The sequence below is a fragment of the Arachis ipaensis genome, chromosome B03, assembly GCF_000816755.2.
Source record: "Arachis ipaensis cultivar K30076 chromosome B03, Araip1.1, whole genome shotgun sequence".
NCBI classification, from domain to species: Eukaryota; Viridiplantae; Streptophyta; class Magnoliopsida; order Fabales; family Fabaceae; genus Arachis; species Arachis ipaensis.
The window spans coordinates 71,826,099-71,841,267 of record NC_029787.2 but is presented as its reverse complement, the minus strand read 5'-3'; the positions used below and the strand labels follow the sequence as shown (position 1 = coordinate 71,841,267).

Sequence of the window (15,169 nt, the reverse complement as noted above, 5' to 3'; positions counted from 1 at the left end):
CGTTTTGTATCAATTTTCGAGGGCGAAAATTTTTATAAGGTGGGTAGAATGTAAGACTCAGAACTTTAGAAAATTCTTATTATGATCAAGTCTCAAATCATATAGTTATTTATATCCTTAATTTCAGAGATTATTTTATTAAAGATAATTAAGGCAAGTTGTGATTTATTGAATTTGAGACAAGTTATGATTTATTATCCAATTTTATAATTATTGGATTATTTCCTATATTCAAATTATAAAGTTGGTAATTGTGAAATAATAAGGATTTTATATGACTTGGATTAGATAAGTAATATTTTAAATATTAATACTGCTACTTTGGAAAATAAAAGGGCTTAATTATATTATTTTTAATTATTTTAATTTGGGCATTTTATGGAAAATAATTTGTAAAATTGATGAGCAAATAGTATTTTCTATATATAATTAGTGTTGGATTTAATTTAGGTTTCAATTACTATATTATTACTCCCAATTTTATATAAAATTACTAAAATGCCCCTAACCCTAACTTTTGGAAATGAAATCCTAATCACCCTAGCCCTTAGTAGTCACACCCCAACCCTCCTTCCTTGCCTCAACAGTAACGCACCTCTTCCCATTTCTCCATTCACGCGCAGTAGCATTAGGGAAAAGGGAACCAAGCAGCAGCCTCCATTCCTCCTCTTCAACGCTGCGTAGCCCCAACCCCATTCTTCACTGTCTTGCTGCGTAGCCATCACACACGTACGGTTTCCCCTCCTCCCATGAAAGAAACCGAAACAGAAGCAGAGAAGGGAGAGGGAGTCTGTGTCGCGCCAGGAGGAGAAGACAAGGAGAGGGAGGAGAACCGCGGCGACGCGTCGGGCTTCACCACCGCCGTCGCTTCGCGTCGCCGGATCGCCGCGCATGAGGAGCCGTGTCGTCGCGCCACCCAGTCGCCGGTCTACTGCCTCTATTTCCGCCGCTGTACCACGGAGAAGAGAGAGTCGCGCCGCACCTCAGTCACTGCTGACCCACCAAAGCTGGCGCGCGAGAAGAGGGAAAGGGACGCTGTCTTGTGTCGTCGCCGGCGCGCCTGGGCACTGTTGCTGCGAGCGCACCGTCACCGGGGGAAACCGTGATAGGAGGGAGAAGTCGTGCCGCTGTTCTGTCCGCCGGAGCTTCTACGGCCGTCGGAAGCTGCCGCTGCCCAACCAGCTGCAACAGAGGTTGTCTCATGTCGTGTATGGTTGCCGGAGAAGCTGTTGTGGCCGCCGGCACCATCACCGGAACTTCTGCAGTTTGATTCAGTCTTTAATCCTTTCTCGCGGTAAGCTTCTTCATTCCGGAGCTCTTGAAAATCAATATGCTGTTATATTTGGGCACATATTCTGAGGTTTTGTAACATAGGGTCAAGCTCCGGTTATTGCGGGTCACGATTAAAGCTGTCGTCGAACCGGTTCGGAGACCGCCGTTGTTCGGTTCATCCGTTCTTTCTTCGTTTCGGTAAGTAAGTATGTTTCGAAAAACTTCGCGTTAGTATTTCGTTGTGTTTGGTTAATGAATATGAGTTTTGGTAACGTGGGATCGAGTCGTGATTATTGTATGTTGCGATTAGTGTCGCTATGGTTATTGCGGATGTGGCTTGAAGCTGAGGTTGCAGTTGTTGATGATTTCAGGTTGAGGCGGAAAGGACTCTGTGACGCGTTTGAGTTATGGAATTTGCGTTTTGAGGTAGGGGCGCTTTCCAAAAATTATGTTTTAAGTATTGAAATTATTACATATAGATACTATTGTGAGATATTGTGTATTTGGTGATTGTATCTGCCTTATGTGTTATTTGATTGACTCGAGTGATTATGGATGTTGGTTTGGTTGAATTGTTGTGCGGCTTTGTGAAATGTAATGTTTGAAGTGATTCTTTAAAGATTTAAAATCTGAGTTTAATCCGTTGAGGATTAATTTGATTTGAGTCAATTATTTGATGATGTGAAAAGTCGAATGCACTTTTGAATTCAGCCTGGTTTACTTTAATTGACTTGATCTTGGACAAATGATTTGTTACTGAACCATTTCTTTAAAGCTTTGGAAATGAGTTAAATCGGTTGATATTGAGTTGATTTTGAAATGGTTTTCTTGAGATATACCACTGAGGTGACTGTTGGATTTAGCTTGCTTTGAATTGATTTCTGGTTTTGAGCTGTTGAAAAGGAATGAGAAACGGTTTAGTTGGGACCCGAACCGGGTGGCAAAAGTCCAAGTTTTAAGGGAGGTATTGCCGAAATTTCTACAAAATCCTAGTCTTGTTTGAAAAGTTATTTAAAAAGGATTGGATTTGAGAAGTTGTATTATTTGATTTATTAAGAGAATATTTATATTTTCAAGCTTAATTTATTTGGTGAACTTTATGCCTTGAGTTTGACTTATTTAGAAATGAACTATTTTTACCGTTTGAATCACTAAAGGAAAGAATGATGCTCTAATATTGATTTTAATATAAAAAGGAGCTTTTAGTGATTTCAAAGGAATCTAGACTTTTGATTGAGTAATTAAGTTTGAGGCATTTTGGAAGAGTTAGAAAAATGGATTCCAAAAAGAAACCTGAAAGTGGTTTGATTCAAATAAACCGGTTCCTTTTCAAATGAGTTGATTTTTGGACCGGGTTGGAACTTGTGATTTTGTATGGTCGGTTTCATAATAAATTCAGTTTTATTTACTTGAACCGAGAATCCATGATTTTAAGAGTTTCAATGAATTTTAAGGAATTGATATAGGTTGACCTTCCCTAAAGACTTGGGACTCTGCCGAGAAGCTTTTATTATAAAATCCCATTGTTAGACGGGTGGTTTTGAATACTTTGAAATAAATCCTTAACTTTCCATGGTTTTGGAAGTTTTGGAAAGAGAATGTCGAGAGTGGCTTTGTTTTAAACAGGAAACTCATTTTGAGTAAATTTGGCTTATGAGCCTGAGATGATTTGAGAAATGAGATCTTTAAAGCCAAGGCTGAAAAGAGTTGAAATTTGATTTCAAAGTAAAATGGCTTGAGAAAAGTGATTTGTGGCTTAAATGTCGGTTTTATGAATTTGATGATGTTGAATGGTGGAAGTGCTATTTTGTTATGGGCCGGAATGGCTGTGTATGATTATGAATATTGGCTGGTTCTGGATTGAACCATGAGCCGGAATGACTGTGTGTGATATTAATTTATGGCTGATTGCCGAATGAGTTATGGGCCGTATGGCTGACTATGAATTATGAATTTAAGCCGGATGGCTGAGATGGATATTGATCCATGGCTGGGACTGAATGAATATATGCTTGAGTTGCTCCAGGTCAGAGACTGTGACGCCTGGGTAGTAGCGGTAGTAGTGGTGATTCCACTCGCTCCAGGTTGAGCTTTTAAACACCCGCCTGGGGAGTAGCCGCAGTAGTGGTTATTCCACTGGCTCTGGGTTGAGCGGGTAGTAGCAATGGGGTTGTAGCTCAAACCTACTTGCTCCGCGATGGGTGTTTCTGTCCATGGTTAGCTACCAGGACGTGTCGGGTTGGCTATATAACCGACAGATGATATCATCATCCACTAGGGACAGGCATGCATCATATGCATCTATGTGACATTGTTTGGGTGTGCATATTGTACTTGGTTTGGCTATGTGATTAACTGCTAATTGTTCTACTTGCTGTAATTGTTTGTTTGTGCTTGAACTTCCTATCTGTGTTTGCAACTGGGACTCCATTGGTTTGTGGTGATTGGTTGATGGTTGGATTGTTTGGGCCTAGGGCCATGGTTGAAATGAGATGGACCAATGATTGGTTTTGGTTTTGTGTTTTTGGTTTGGAAAAGTATGAAATGCTAATTTGGTTCAGCATGGTTAAACCTTTTTGAAAGGCTTTTGAGTCTTTAAGAATTGAATGGTTCCTCTTTTAGAAAAGATTTCTGACTTTACTTTCATTGTAAACCGTTGTTTTTGAAAAGAGGCATGAGACGGTTATTAATCACTGGTGCGGTTATCTTCATGTATCCTATTACAGTAATTCCCAAAAATCCTCTATTGAGAATCCTTTCGAGGATGATGTTTTCACCCCCCTACATTTTTTCCCTTTCAGGATATGGGCACAGAAGTTACGAAGAGTTTATTTGTTGTTGTTGAGATGCTCTGTATTGTTCTAGTTATGGTTTATTGTACCCTCGCCTTTATCTTGATATATTCTGTAAGAGGGATAGGGATTATATTGGTTAATGCTTGTAATAATATTTATATACATGTATGTATGTATATGGATGTACTCTTTATGAGTTTCTCTAAGTTGTATGGTATGTATGTATGTACGTTGTATAGCAAAAGTATTTTTGGGAGTGGTATTACGGTTTAAAGTTTTAAACAGGCTCATATTTTAGTATTAAATAATATAAGTGTCGTCATAATGTCCGAGCTATCAGAGTCGCGCAGCCGGAAGCGTGAGCTTTGGTAGTTAGGGTATTACATTATGGTATCAGAGCAGTCCTTGCTGTAGAGCCTGAGGAATGGACCGACTATGCTTTGATTGCATACTCTGAGCGTTGTCATGTACTAGGTCTTGTCGAATGACGAGAATTAGAGCTTTATGCACACGACGATCTATTAATTAACGCCGTTAGTCTTGCATTGTATAATTCTTGGTATTAAGTTTGGCCGGCTTAATACTAGTGAATTATGTACATGAAAGCACTAATGGGTTATCATAGATGATATACGAGTTTTGAGTATATTGAATCGCGGATTTTGGCAACGTTGGAAACTATTTCTCGAGGCTATTCAGTTGTGTGTCTTGAATTCTGTTCGAGTTGACCTGTTCCTTCATATCCTAACTTGAAATTCTTGTTTGCTAATTCTTTTGAGAAGTAGTTTGATTTTTTTCAACTCTATTCCTCTATTCATATGCCTTCTTGATTGATCTTAAGTGCAAATGCTTGTTTGAAATCTTTGTTGCATCTATCTTCCTCTGTTTGAGTTCTTCCTGATTCTTGTATTCTTTGATATGGTATTGAACTGGTCCTAATGCACTGTACCTTTTGACTCCTGATTTCGAGTACATTCTTAGAGAAATTGTTGATTCACTTTTTCTCTTATTTGATAGTGATCACAGCCAATTTTGAGATTTTTATGAAAACTGCTGTTGAATAGATGTATACTTATCTATATGTGAAACTTTGAAGATTTCTTACACAGTTTAACAACTACTTATTTTAATACCTCGCCTGTACTTTTACTGATTTACGGAATTGCACTTACTTTAAAAGTAAATTGACTTTCTAGTAATTTTACTATAGTTCCAATGTACATCTTCGTTTGATTATGTATTTGGGGTGTTTTTCAAAATTCTGGAAAGAAAGGGGATTTCTCGCTTTTATCCCGGTTGAGTTTCGTTTGATAAAATTTACTTAATTCATTTTGGTTTGAGTTTGATTTAGCATACTACATGGTTTATGCCATTGTTGTTTTTTTGAAAATGTTGGCCTCATAGCTTTCTTCTTATGAACGGACTCGTTCCTTCTTAAGTTTTTCACCTCTATGAATGTCATACGTGATTCTGTTTTTAACTAATCTTTTACATCTTGTGAAATTACCATTGATCTTGGTTTGTCCTCTCTTGTGAATCTCATCTGTATGTGAGTCAGTTTGATTCGTTTCAAATTAGTGCATTGTTTATTCTCTCATTTTCTCTACAAGAGTTTTTAGTTAAAGATTTATCCTTGAGAAATTACTAATGATTAAGTTGTCTTTTCCTATGACTTTTGTATTCTTTTGGATCAATTGAAAGCTTGTTTGATGACTCATGCCTAGTGAATCTTGTTTGGACTACTTTGGTTTAAGATCCTTTCTTGTATGGCTTGACTCCTTTTTAGTACATCTTAAACTTCTTGAATGTTCTTCTGAGATAGTGATTTCAAGAACACTTTTGGAGTCTTGTTTTGAACTTTTTAAAGAAGTTTTGAATTCTCTTTGAAGAAATATTAAACGGAATTTTACTTTCTGTTGCTTGATTGAGATTGAAACCATTATTCAATTTTGATGAAGTTAATTTAAAAATCAGCATGTGCTATTTTAAATGAGGTTTTGGAGAACTTCCTTGTTTAGTGGAAACCGATTCGTTTGTAATGCACAACTTATTTCCTTTACCAAATTGTAAGCAAATTTTTACCTCGGAATTTCTTTTCTAAAAAGAGTTTAACTTCCTCTTTCGTACTTGCTAAAACTTTTATACACGCTTGTTAAATATGGACTTTGGAAATTTTTGAACAAGCATTTGATTTCTCTCCCGAGTTTTATAAATTGGTTTTGGTTAGGTTGTGCACCTAACTATCTTTCTAAAATATTTGAGGAAATATTTTAGCTATTAGTCAAACTTGTGTGCATTTTGTTTTAGAACTCTACAAAGTCTACTTTAACATGAATTTGCATTAAAGCAAAGACACGATAATGCTTTTGTTACTCTCTTGAAGGATGTTGTTACTTAACCTTCTATTTCAGACTGCGAAGTGGTTTTTCCGCAAGTTTTCGATTCTTTTATGAACAATGAATTCGGAAGTATTTTAATCGTGATTTTGAGTTCTGTGAGCTTTGTCTTGGGTTTGAAATATTCTCTTTTGTAAACCTCATACTTCGACTCAACTTGGATTTGTTTCACACTAATGCGCTGATCCTTCTTTTTATTGATCCTATTGGATTTCTTTGATTCAAGGGTTATCTTTGAAGTTGTCAATTGAATTGTGTCTAGCAAGCTTCATTGCTTGAGTATCCTTGTTTATCCGGAATTGGATACGTTCTCTTAAATCTACGAGTATTATCCTTGACAATTATCTCTCCTTTCTAAGATCTTTCATTCTTCTGAGTAGACTCGAGAATCGTTTGATATCACGTGCGATTTGTAGAAGTAGTAACGCGATGCGTTAGTTCTTTAAGACGTGATATGTGTGTATGGAAGGTGAAGCGGTAGGTGTAAAACGTTATGAGTTGTGGGTGTTCTGTTCCTTGCGAACGAGTTTGCGGTTGTTAGGCTTATGATTGGCTATGAGGTTGTAAAATGATTGGTGGAGTTGGGAAATTGAAGTTCTGAAGTGGGAACGAGAATTGTCAGCGAACGTTATGCCACTGTTTAAATACCAACATGCTTTGCAGCCTTTTACCACACTAATTACCACTTTGCTTTGTGAACGCCTATCTTGATTTGCACCCTATTTTGGCACTTCAAGTTTTTGTAAAGCTTTGAGATCATATGACCTTGTGCATTGAGCCTATCTTGTAATGTTTGCTTTGCAATCACACTCCTACCTTTGCATCCTTATGCATATGATAATCAAAGTATTTGAAAATCGTATATATGTTTATACGATGAGATATTTTTGTTTCTTTCTTAAACGTGTTCAAGGATGAACTGTTATGAAATTTCTTTCGTTTTGTATCAATTTTCGAGGGCGAAAATTTTTATAAGGTGGGTAGAATGTAAGACCCATAACTTTAGAAAATTCTTATTATGATCAAGTCTCAAATCATATAGTTATTTATAGCCTTAATTTCAGAGATTATTTTATTAAAGATAATTAAGGCAAGTTGTTATTTATTGAATTTGAGACAAGTTATGATTTATTATCCAATTTTATAATTATTGGATTATTTCCTATATTCAAATTATAAAGTTGGTAGTTGTGAAATAATAAGGATTTTATATGACTTAGATTAGATAAGTAATATTTTAAATATTAATACTGCTACTTTGGAAAATAAAGGGTTTAATTATATTATTTCTAATTATTTTGATTTGGGCATTTTATGGAAAATAATTTGTAAAATTGATGAGCAAATAGTATTTTCTATATACAATTAGTGTTGGATTTAATTTGGGTTTCAATTACTATATTATTACTCCCAATTTCATCTGAAATTACTAAAATACCCCTAACCCTAACTTTTGGAAATGAAATCCTAATCACCCTAGCCCTTAGCAGCCACACCCCAACCCTCCTTCCTTGCCTCAGCAGTAACGCACCTCTTCCCCTTTCTCCATTCACGCGCAGTAGCATTAGGGAAAAGGGAACCAAGCAGCAGCCTCCATTCCTCCTCTTCAACGCTGCGCAGCCCTAAACCCCTTCTTCACTGTCTTGCTGCGCAGCCATCACACACGTACAGTTTCCCCTCCTCCCATGAAAGAAACCGAAACAGAAGCAGAGAAGGGAGAGGGAGTCTGTGTCGCGCCAGGAGGAGAAGACAAGGAGAGGGAGGAGAACCGCGACGACGCGTCGGGCTTCACCACCGCCGTCGCCGGTCTACTGCCTCTATTTCCGCCACTGTACCACGGAGAAGAGAGAGTCGCGCCGCACCTCAGTCACTGCTAACCCACCGAAGCTGGCGCGCGAGAAGAGGGAAAGGGACGCTGCCTTGTGTCGTCGCCGGCGCGCCTGGGCACTGTTTCTGCGAGCGCACCGTCACCGGAGCTGGATTGGTTGCCGTCATGGGAAACCGTGAAAGGAGGGAGAAGTCGTGCCGCTGTTCTGTCCGCCGGAGCTTCTATGGTCGTCGAAAGCTGCCGCTGCCCAACCAGCTGCAACAGAGGTTGTCTCATGTCATGTATGGTTGCCGGAGAAGCTGTTGCGGCCGCCGGCACCATCACCGGAACTTCTGCAGTTTGATTCAGTCTTTAATCTTTTCTCGCGGTAAGCATCTTCATTCCGGAGCTCTTAAAAATCAATATGCTGTTATATTTGGGCACAGATTCTGAGGTTTTGTAACATAGGGTCAAGCTCCGGTTATTGCGGGTCACGATTAAAGCTGCCGTCGAACCGGTTCGGAGACCGCCGTTGTTCGATTCATCCGTTCCTTCTTCGTTTCGGTAAGTAAGTATGTTTCAAAAAGCTTCGCGTTAGTATTTCGTTGTGTTTGGTTAATGAATATGAGTTTTGGTAACGTGGGATCGAGTCGTGATTATTGTATGTTGCGATTAGTGTCGCTATGGTTATTGCGGATGTGGCTTGAAGCTGAGGTTGCGGTTGTTGATGATTTTGGGTTGAGGCGGAAAGGACTCTGTGACGCGTTTGAGTTATGGAATTTACGTTTTGAGGTAGGGGCGCTTTCCAAAAACTATGTTTTAAGTATTGGAATTATTACATATGGATACTGTTGTGAGATATTGTGTATTTGGTGAATGTATCTGCCTTATGTGTTATTTGATTGACTTGAGTGATTATGGATGTTGGTTTGGTTGAATTGTTGTGCGGCTTTGTGAAATGCAATGTTTGAAGTGATTCTTTAAAGATTTGAAATCTGAGTTTAATCCGTTGAGGATTGATTTGATGTGAGTCAATTATTTGATGATGTGAAAAGTCGAATGCACTTTTGAATTCAGCCTGGTTTACTTTAATTGACTTGATCTTGGACAAATGATTTGTTACTGAACTGTTTCTTTAAAGCTTTGGAAATGAGTTAAATCGGTTGATTTTGAAATGGTTTTCTTGAGATATGCCACTAAGGTGACTGTTGGATTTAGCTTGCTTTGAATTGATTTCTGGTTTTGAGCTGTTGAAAAGGAATGAGAAATAGTTTAGTTGGGACCCGAACCGGGTGGAAAAAGTCCAAGTTTTAGGGGAGGTGTTGCCGAAATTTCTACAAAATCCTAGTCTTGTTTCAAAATTTATTTAAAAAAGGTTGGATTTGAGAAGTTGTATTATTTGATTTATTAAGAGAATATTTATATTTTCAAGCTTAATTTATTTGGTGAACTTTATGCCTTGAGTTTGACTTATTAGAAATAAACTATTTTTACCGTTTGAATCACTAAAGGAAAGAATGATGCTCTAATATTGATTTCAATATAAAAAGGAGCTTTTAGTGATTTCAAAGGAATCTAGACTTTTGATTGAGTAATTAAGTTTGAGGCATTTTGGAAGAGTTAGAAAAATGGGTTCCAAAAAGAAACCTGAAAGTGGTTTGATTCAAATAAACCGGTTCCTTTTCAAATGAGTTGATTTTTGGACCGGGTTGAAACTTGTGATTTTGTATGGTCGGTTTCATAATAAATTCAGTTTTATTTACTTGAACCGAGAATCCATGATTTTAAGAGTTTCAATGAATTTTAAGGAATTGATATAGGTTGACCTTCCCTAAAGACTTGGGACTCTGCCGAGAAGCTTTTATTATAAAATCCCATTGTTGGACGGGTGGTTTTGAATACTTTGAAATAAATCCTTAACTTGTCATGGTTCTGGAAGTTTTGGAAAGAGAATGCCGAAAGTGGCTTTGTTTTAAACAGGGAACTCACTTTGAGTAAATTTGGCTTATGAGCCTGAGATGATTTGAGAAATGAGATCTTTAAAGCCAAGGCTGAAAAGAATTAAAATTTGATTTCAAAGTAAAATGGCTTGAGAAAAGTGATTTGTGGCTTAAATGCCGGTTTTATGAATTTGATGATGTTGAATGGTGGAAGTGCTGTTTTGTTATGGGCCGAAATGGGTGTGTATGATTATGAATATTGGCTGGTTCTGGATTGAATCGTGAGCCGGAATGGCTGTGTATGATATTGATTTATGGCTGATTGCCGAATGAGTTATGGGCTGTATGGCTGACTATGAATTATGAATTTAAGCCGGATGGCTGAGATGGATGTTGATCCATGGCTGGGACTGAATGAATATATGCTTGAGATACCTGGGTAGTAGCAAGGGTTGTGGTTCGTCCCACTTGCTCCAGGTTGAGCTTTTAAACACCCGCCTGGGTAGTAGCTGCAGTAGTGGTTATTCCACTGGCTCTGGGTTGAGCGGGTAGTAGCAATGGGGTTGTAGCTCAAACCTACTTGCTCCGCGATGGGTGTTTCTGTCCATGGTTAGCTACCAGGACGTGTCGGGTTGGCTATATAACCGACATATGATATCATCAGCCACTAGGGACAGGCATGCATCATATGCATCTATGTGATATTGTTTGGGTGTGCATATTATACTTGGTTTGCCTATGTGATTAACTGCTAATTGTTCTACTTGCTGTAATTGTTTGTTTGTGCTTGAACTTCCTATCTGTGTTTGCAACTGGGACTCCGTTGGTTTGTGGTGATTGGTTGATGGTTGGATTGTTTGGGCCTAGGGCCATGGTTGAAATGAGATGGACCAATGATTGGTTTCGGTTTTGTGTTTTTGGTTTGGAGAAGTATGAAATGCTAATTTGGTTCAGCATGGTTAAACCTTTTTGAAAGGCTTTTGAGTCTTTGAGAATTGAATAGTTCCTCTTTTAGAAAAGATTTCTGACTGTACTTTCATTGTAAATCGTTGTTTTTGAAAAGAGGCATGAGACGGTTATTAATCACTGGTGCGGTTATCTTCATGTATCCTATTACAGTAATTCCCAAAAACCCTCTACTGAGAACCCTTTCAAGGATGATGTTCTCACTCCCCTTATATTTTTCCCCTTTCAGGATATGGGCGCAGAAGTTACGAAGAGTTTATTTGTTGTTGTTGAGATGCTCTGTATTGTTCTAGTTATGGTTTATTGTACCTTCGCCTTTATCTTGATATATTCTGTAAGAGGGATAGGGATTATATTGGTTAATGCTTGTAATAATATTTATATACATGTATGTATGTATATGGATGTATTCTTTATGAGTTTCTGTAAGTTGTATGGTATGTATGTATGTACGTTGTATAGCAAAAGTATTTTTGGGAGTGGTATTACGGTTTAAAGTTTTAAATAGGCTCATATTTTAGTATTAAATAATATAAGTGTCGTCGTAATGTCCGAGCTATCAGAGTCGCGCAGCCGGAAGCGTGAGCTTTGGTAGTTAGGGTATTACAGGTTCCATGTGATCAAGATCTATTAGAGCTTTCAGAAGCTTGATTGTTGCTCTAAAGTTCTAAAGTTTTCAAATTGAACTTGTTATTGTCGTCTTCGTGAGGATGTTGGGAGTCCTTTAAATTTATAGGAGGTCTAGTAGATCTCAATCACATGAAACTTAGACGAGGAGCCTAAATCTTGACAAATTAATATGCAAAATCAACATGTCATTCACAAAAATTAGTTCAGGGATTAATGTGAGTTACTGTTGTAAATTTTAGGGTTCAAATTGAGTAAATTGTAATTTTAGGGATCAATTTAAATTTGACCTCAAATTTTAGGGACCAAATTAAATATTAACTCAATTTTCAATAACTAAACTACATTGATACAAGAAGTAATCAATATATATATATAGCTAACCATTCTTGGTTTTTTTTATAATATTTCTAAACTCGACAAGTCAAGAATTAATTTGTTATGAATCGGAGTTCTGTTTAATAGTTTGTCACTAGTCAATGAATTATTGCATATACGAGATGAGATTTGAATGCTGAATACTGCTTACTATTTGTTTATATGATATACAGTATTCTATAAATTATACTTTAAATAAATTTTATTATATACAAAATATTCAATAATATAAATTTAAATTGAATAGATTTATGAGATTTTATTACATATGTCACCAAAAAATAAAAAATAAAAAATTACATATAGCACCTTTTTCTTTTGTCATTGTAGTCATCGTCATAAAAAGAGAAAGACAAATAAAAATTATTATTTGAAACAACTCCAAATGATCTAACCCTCATTGATATTGTCTCTTCAATACTTTTTGCGTCAGACTCCCATACCCACAGTCAGAGACTCAGCATCCCCTATCGTCCTCTCACTGCTCCGCCATCGTCGCTGTCGGATAGCACTAACCCTGGCTTGCGTCCTGCGACCCTATCCTCTTCCTCTCCCTTTCTTGTAGCGGCTTTCTGTCTTTGTCGTCCTCCTCGGCAAGGCCAGCAACAGGCCATCGTCCTTTACGACTCCACACATGCCGCAGTAACTCTTCGGCAACAGTGTAGTACGTTGTCATTCTCGTAGTGCCTCTCTCTCTCTCTCTCTCTCTCTCTCTCTCTCTCCATCGTCCTCCTTGCAGTCTACCACTCCAACATCAACTCATCAAGAATGGAGCCTATGAGTCAGGTTGGTTCTTCAATTTCGGATTCAGTCTCTTGCTATTTTTGCTTTTTGATTTCTCTGTTCTTGCTATTGTGTTTTGTTTCTTGATTATCTCTGTTCTTGCTATGGTTTGTTGTTCTTCACTGCTATTTATTTGTTGTTCTTGGTTTCTTGCTATTGTTTGTTGTTCTTGATTTTTTGTTCTTAATTTGTTGTTCTTCACTGTTGCTAATTTTTGTTGTTGATTTTTAATTTATTGTTCATCACTATTGGCTGCTGCTACTATTATTTTTATTTTGAATTTATTAATTGTTATTGATTTTAATTTATTGGTTCTATTATTTTTGTTCTTAATTTTAATTTTTTTAATCTTCACTACTGTTCTAATGGCTGCTATTCACTTGGTTAGGAAGTTGTGTTGTTTTGTTCTGTTTCTTTCTACTTATGTTTATTGAAAGATACTCTCATCAACTTAAGTATATTTGCTAAATATATTTACTATCAAGATAAACAATACTTCTAGCTATTGAAAAAATTCAACCATTCCTTTATTCTGGAATCAGTTAAATTTGCTGATTTCGGACTCAATATTTTAGTTGGATCCCGAGCTGGAGTTTGATCGTGAAAGTATATCCTCTAGGACTTCTTTCAAATGCTGGTGTAGTAGTTGGTGTTTCTTAGAGAATGTCATTTTCATCTACTTTAGAATTTCTATGTTTTGGGCCCTCTCCTCAAGCACAAACAATATTGCACTGTTCGCTGCGTCATCTTGTTCAAGTATTATAGTTATTCATACTAAGGATTGACAAGTAAGGTGAACTGTACTGCAATTGGCTCGTTGCCTTCCTGTTATTTCCCATCTTTATATGTTTCTATTCCCATTTGTTATGCTTAATATCCCTTTAAATTAGTTAACAGAAAATTAGTGATTGCATGCTACACTTGTGTAGAAGCATTGTTATACACTATACACTACTTCATCTGTTTCATTCTTCAATCTTTTTGGTTGTCAATGATTCCATTTTCCATTGTTGATTGACCTCTTCGTCTTACTTGACTTTGATAGCTACAGGAACTTGTCTTTATTTGTTCTTCGAGTAATATCAATTGCTTTTCTTTTTTAAAAATATTTTTTCGTGTAAATTGTGGTGATTAAAGCCTTACAGATTGATACAAATTAATTTGGATTCATAAAAAGAGTGTTTTCTTTACTTTGTTCAAATAGAGGCAAATAAGGTAGGTGAATGAGCAAGCACGACTTAAACCTTAGGCCAGTAAAACAGAAGCAGCAGCCAAAAAGGCCCCTCCTTGCATCACCTTTTGGATTCAATAATGATGAAGAGAATGATGTCAAGAGAGAAATCGCTCTCCAAACTAGCAAGAAAAAGACTTTTAAGGACGTAAGTTGATGCTTCTCAAGTATAATAGAACATGTGAATTACATGGTTATTATATTTTTTAGTTTATTTGTTTAAGTAAATATAATCTCACATCCTTGTGGGTGTGGGTGTTGTTTGTTAAACTTAAAGGTTGAGGAGCCACAAAAGAAAGCCTTGGAAGATGATCCAATTGTATTTAATTATAATGGAGTCTATGACAAAATGAAAGAGAAAGTTGCCCGCCCATTGATACAAGATTGCGAAGAGAGAAGAGTATGGTAATTATTTTTAGAATGACGTGATTTTTGTTCTATTAAATCATTTTTGTGGACTAATTTTCAGCATGTAGAATTTCAATACTTCATGCAACATAATCTTTTGCCAAATTTTACTTCTCAAATCCCCTTTGTTTCGTGGCTTGAATTATGAATATAACATTGAAGATAGATACATTGGCACAAGAAAAGACCAATTTATAAAAGATATAACAACATAACCTAAAATTATATATATATCAAATAGGCAAGTAGCATATGAAGCTCTATATTTAAGATTAATAAATATAGTTTGTTTCCTTTTCTTATGGTATTGATAGTTGAATTGTCACAATGACATGCAGCCCTTTTTAACATTCCATATGGTATTGATAGTTGAATTGTCACAATGACATGCATCCCTTTTCTAAAGCAGGTTGATTCGTAATCAGCACTTTGTTTTAATACTTAAAGTTGCTTCTTGTTTTATGGTTAAAATTAATTTTTTGTGTTATAATTTTGTTAGTTATTATTATTATTATTATTATTATTATTATTATTATTATTATTATTATTATTATTATTATTATTAT

General features: G+C 36.5%; 1 long non-coding RNA gene across 1 annotated transcript in view; it reads left to right on the top strand.

The window, feature by feature from the left end:
- The window catches only part of LOC107634491, a 3,592-nt gene continuing 976 nt past the window's right edge, over positions 12,554-15,169 (top strand). The window contains exons 1-3 of the long non-coding RNA XR_002359419.1: positions 12,554-12,967; positions 14,169-14,343; positions 14,473-14,600. This is a non-coding gene — a long non-coding RNA (uncharacterized LOC107634491). The remainder of the gene's footprint in view (positions 12,968-14,168; positions 14,344-14,472; positions 14,601-15,169) is intronic.